The sequence below is a fragment of the Bidens hawaiensis genome, unplaced genomic scaffold (genome assembly GCF_021521415.1).
Source record: "Bidens hawaiensis isolate Kalapana, Puna unplaced genomic scaffold, B.hawaiensis_p1.1 tig00050056_1, whole genome shotgun sequence".
Taxonomy (NCBI): Eukaryota; Viridiplantae; Streptophyta; class Magnoliopsida; order Asterales; family Asteraceae; genus Bidens; species Bidens hawaiensis.
The window spans coordinates 92,717-98,083 of record NW_027506142.1 but is presented as its reverse complement, the minus strand read 5'-3'; the positions used below and the strand labels follow the sequence as shown (position 1 = coordinate 98,083).

Below are 5,367 nucleotides of genomic sequence, written 5' to 3'. Positions count from 1 at the left end.
GCTAATTGGCTATTAAGTGTATTAATTTAATACATTATTTGAGGCTTGAGCTCGGCTCGAAAAGGCTCAACTCATTTCCAGTTTTTTATTGATCCAAGCTCGAGTAGCTCACAACAGCTCGGCTTGTTTATACCCCGGATAGCAGCAAGCAGTGACAATGAGTGTTGGTGTTGTGACTGGACTTGTTTTAAATTGTTTTAGTTCCATATAAAAATCCCGTTTCTCAAGCTTCCACCGATCGTTCGAAGCATCTATTTTCTACTCTATGAAACAACTTTCGATGTAAACCACTCTAATTAACTGGCTTATTAGTTTAGCGATGGTTTAAATGTTTTATTCCTTTTCTTTTTTTAAAAAAAACTTTTAAAATTAGGTTTTATAAAATTTCGATTATATGTTGCGGTGTGCTCATTTCTCTCCACGTTTGGGACTACATTTCATTTAAAACGGAGTTGTGGGTTCAGTGTGGTCCCCAATACCTTGATATGTTGTCTTTGTTGCTGAACGATGATGACATGTGAAGCTACAATACTTAATTCCTCAAGCTCTTGATAATATAGGAATGGATCTACAATTTGCCAACAATGGAATCACCCAAAAGGAATGGTAGATAAACATCCACAAGATAACTATAAATACATCAAATATCATAACTCAAACCTTAAACAATACACCAAAACAAAAAATGGTAAACACAGTTGCCAAGCTCATATTCATCCCTTCCACTGGCCTTGGTCATATCATGTCAACCGTCGAGATTGCAAGGTTATTTGTGAATCGTGACCAGCGTCTCTCCATAACCGTTCTTGTCATCAAGCCTCCTACCACTGGTTCTAGCACGAAAATCCCCACCTACATCGAATCATTAGCTAAGACCGGTATAGAGCGAATATCCTTCATTGAACTCCCACAAGGCAAAATCCCACCAGCGCATGTCTCAAAAGGTCCATTGAATTCGTTAAAAGAATACATAAACTGCCACTGCAAATACGTAAGAAACATCATGGTCGGCATGACAAGTCAACAAGGTTCTGGCCGGGTCGCAGGGTTTGTGATCGACATGTTTTGCACTTGCATGATAGATGTGGCTAATGAGTTTAATGTTCCAACCTATGTGTTCTTCACTTGTAATGCAGCTTATCTTGGGTTTAGATTATATATTCAGACACTATGTGATGATCAGAACCAAGATGTTATCAAGTTTAGCCACTCGGACACCGAGATACCAGTTTCAACATTTGTCAAACCAGTGCCAACGAAGGTCTTTCCGACCATGCTCCAGACCAAAGAAACTCTCACTACAAGAAAAGTGAGCATTAGCGGCGACATCTCAATTGTCGCCGCTAATACTCCTTAACCAAGTGAACAATCAAACTATCTATCCCGGCCGTTGATAACAAATGGTATTTTATCGTACAATCGGCGGGATTATTTCATCTTCCCTCCACCACGTCTTTCGCTCTCTCACTCTCGATCTGCTCCGATTCTCTTTCTTCTCTCCTTCCCTCCGACCGCGTCTGGAAGTTTCTCCCTCTTACCCTCCACCCAAAAACACCGCCGTTTCTTAATTCCAACGTCAACCACTGCCGCTGCTATATTCCGATGACAACCTTGGGCCACGATTCGTCACTAAATTACAAGCAAGTCCCAGATTTGGGGATTTTAGCCAATACATGTTAATTTTATGGTTTTTAGGTATAATACATATTAATTATGTGGATTTTAGGTTTATATACATGCTAGTTATGTGGCTATTATGTACAGTGCATGCTAATTTTGTGGATTTTAGGTTTAAAACATGTTAAATGTGGTTTTTAGGTACAATACATGTTAATTTGTAATTTTAGTCTAAACCGAACCCGAATTCGAGCCCGTATTTTTCGTTTGTGTGTATATGATGTATGTTGTATTGTTTAATAAACGAGCTTGTGCCCAGTGTGTATATATAAATGATAATAGTCTAAATGAGCCGAACCTGAGCAACAGTTGGTTTCGCTCATGGTCCACTCATTTAGCTAATATCTGAACCCGAACTGGAGTTCGGTTGGCATGTTAGTCCCTACGGATCGCATTTTGAACAGGAAATCAGTGATGAGGTAATGAATTTAGGTGTTTTGTTGTCATAATTTAATCGAACTTACAAATTTTTTTATTAGATACTAGAATTTTTACCCGGCGCGTTGCGTCGGGCGGGGCTGCTAATCTAATGAAGATATAAGCCTAACACCTACACCTAATGCTTAAAGCAATTCTAACATACAAAATACCTATAATAAACATAAACACCGAAAATACTACCACACATCAACAATACAGAACTTGACACCGATAAACATAATTATTTTATATACATTTATATTTTTAGTTGTAAAATTTATGAGTATTAATGTGGAAAAAGCTCAAATAAAAATAAGTCTTCAGGTTAAATGGGTCGTGTTTTGTGTCTACCCATGTAAACTCGTGTGATACGATTTCCGATGGTGTCATGTTCAGGTTCAACCTGGCATGAGAACATGAAGTCTTTATATGTTTCCACCTTATATTTTGTAACTAATAGTAATAAATATTCTGTGCTTATTCTTATATTAGGAGCATCACGCGATCATTGACTATCTCCAGACCAGTTCTGCAAGCAAAACTTTGTAATGGGCAAAGCTTCAGAGGCTGGATTCGGGAACGAAATGTACAAGATCTTAACGGCTGCAGCGCTCAGCATCATGCTAAACCGTTCACTAATTATCAGTCAAACGAGGCAAAAGACTGCTGAGATATGGCATCTGATGCATATTGGATCAAACAGGTAACAAACATATCTTGTCTGTACATGTTATTTTTTAACAAACAGTTATCTTTAGTTAGTTAACAAAGTGTCTTTAGTTAATTAAATTTAAATGTTTGAAGAGTTAACCAGGAATGAGCTTGAGTCGTGGGAAAGAGAAGAAAATCCAAAAGAACATCTATCAAGTGGAAGTGAGTGCAGGTCCTTCACATGATGAAATCAAAAGGCAACCAAATAAAAATCTTTTATGGTGGTAAGAATCATTACATCAAACCATAATTAGGTACTCAAAGCTAGGGGTGTTCACAAGCTCGAACCGAGTTTAGGCTCGTCTAAGGCTTTTTTCCATGTATATAAATGTAATTGAAAATGCATATAAATTGATTAATATATAGTAAATAAGCTGAGCTTGAGCTGGAAAAAAGACTCACGAGCCGAGCTCCAGCTTTAGAAAAAGAGCTCGAAACGAACCGAGCTTGAGCTTTCGTAAGTCAAAACGAGCCGAACTTGAACCTAGTTGAGCTCGTGCTCGGCTCGGCTCGTTTACACCCCTACCACTCTTACTTATATGCTCATTGTTTTAACCATCTTTGCATGATTTTATTAGGTCCCAATAGTCATTATTCAGAAGATATTTTCTCAAGTTTTCTCATTCATTGATGGACAGCTTTTCAATGGGTAACGATTCTGTTCATGTCAAACTAGTTATCTCATTTTCTGAACTGATATTCTTGTTTTTCTGTTAAGTGTATTGATAATATGTAGTTTTATTTTAGCATATAGTGTACACCTTATTTTGTAGGATCAAATTCATGTTTCAAGACCCGAGATTTATAGCACATCTACAACTCTCACAATTTATGGATTCGAAGAAGGCATCAAATAAAGGAAACAAAGTTCATACGGACTAGGAGGATGAGATATGGACTAGTTAGTTTAGTGTTTTAAATATTTTGCTTAAAACTAAGTGTTAATTTGTGGTATGTATTAATTATTTCTTCTATGTTTGACTTAAACGACATATTTATATATATCTCTTGTTTGCTGTTTGTATTTGGACAAAATTTTCATATATTTGTTTTAGCTGCAAAAAGCTGGGAATGCTGAAAGCACTAAAATAACTCGCGAAAAGGAGTATTAGCGACGAAAATTGGGGCAACAGCGGCGACAAAGTCGGTGCTAGAGCCTGCAGAATGCCGGCAATCAAATTCCAGTGACACTTTTAGCGGCGACAGAGTCGCCGCAATTGCTCTCAGTTGGGACATTAGCGGCGGAGAGTTATCGGCGACCTTTTTAGCGGCGACATGATAATACCTTCAGTGATTTAGGAGGCTTTAGCGACGACTTTTGTCGCCGCTAAAAGTCAATTTGAGGGGACTATGTTTTGTCATCTGCCCGGAGACTGAGGGAGGTCAGAGCAATAATCATTAATTCATATATGGAATTGGAAACACACGCAATTGAATCGTTGCGTTTAGACAACACCATCCCGCCGGTGTATCCGGTGGGACCCATACTCAACCTAGAAGGTGGTTCCGGTGCCAACGATGACATCATGACATCATCAAGTGGTTGGATAATCAACTGCCTTCCTCAGTTGTGTTCTTGTGTTTCGGGAGTATGGGTGGTTTTGATGAGATTCAAGTGATGGAGATAGCACGTGGTTTAGAGCAGAGCGGCCACCATTTCTTGTGGTCGCTACGTCAACCAGCATAGGCTGGTCAACCATCAAAAGTCACGAGAGACTACGAGGATCCCGGAGTGGTTTTGGCCGAAAAGGTTTTTAGAGCGAACTGATGGAATTGGGGAAGTCATCGGGTGGGCCCCACAGGTGGCCGTCTTGGGTCACCGTGCAGTTGGAGGGTTTGTGTCACATTGTGGGTGGAACTCGTTGCTTGAAAGTTTATGGTCTGGTGTACCTTTGGCAACATGGCCTATGTATGCTAAACAACAGGTCAATGCATTTGAAATGGTGATGGAGCTGGGATTAGCGGTGAAGATCAAAATGGATTATAAAAAGGATTTGTTTAACCCCATGACAGAAACTGTTATAGTCACAGCAGAGGAGACAGAAAGTTTGATAAAGCGGCTGATGGAGGGTGATTTGGTGAGAAAGAAAGTGAAAAGGATGAGTCAGAATAGCATATCAACGGTAGTTGAGGTGGGTTCATCGTATTTATCATTTAGTTCTCTTGTTCAAGATTTTATAAGAAACGTCTCTTAAATTCTAAATTTTCTTTTGTTAAAGTTTAATAAGGTGATGGTGTTAGCACAAAAGGTAAGCGAAGATCTGTTAGATTTGAGTCCTTTTATTTTTTTAGTTGTTTTGAATAACAATTGTAAATTTTGGTCAAACTAAAAGGTGTGTGACCTTGGTTGAGTAAGTGTTAATGATAATGTTGAGATAGTGGCGGGGTGATGGCTACATTGTTATATGAGCAGCGACATTTAGTGGGACCTATAGTGATTGCGGCAAATGGTGAGTGTGAGTAGTTTCGTTGCGGTTGGACGAGTTTAAACTATTTGATTTTACAAGAATTTCAAGTCCTGGATCGATAATCAAACACGAACTAAACGAATAACTGTTG

The 5,367-nt window shown here is 38.8% G+C and overlaps 1 pseudogene; it reads left to right on the top strand.

Moving 5' to 3' along the window:
- Positions 1 to 685: 685 nt before the first annotated feature.
- Positions 686 to 5,003, top strand: LOC143616864 (anthocyanidin 3-O-glucosyltransferase 2-like; annotated as a pseudogene).
- The last annotated feature ends 364 nt before the right edge of the window (positions 5,004 to 5,367 follow it).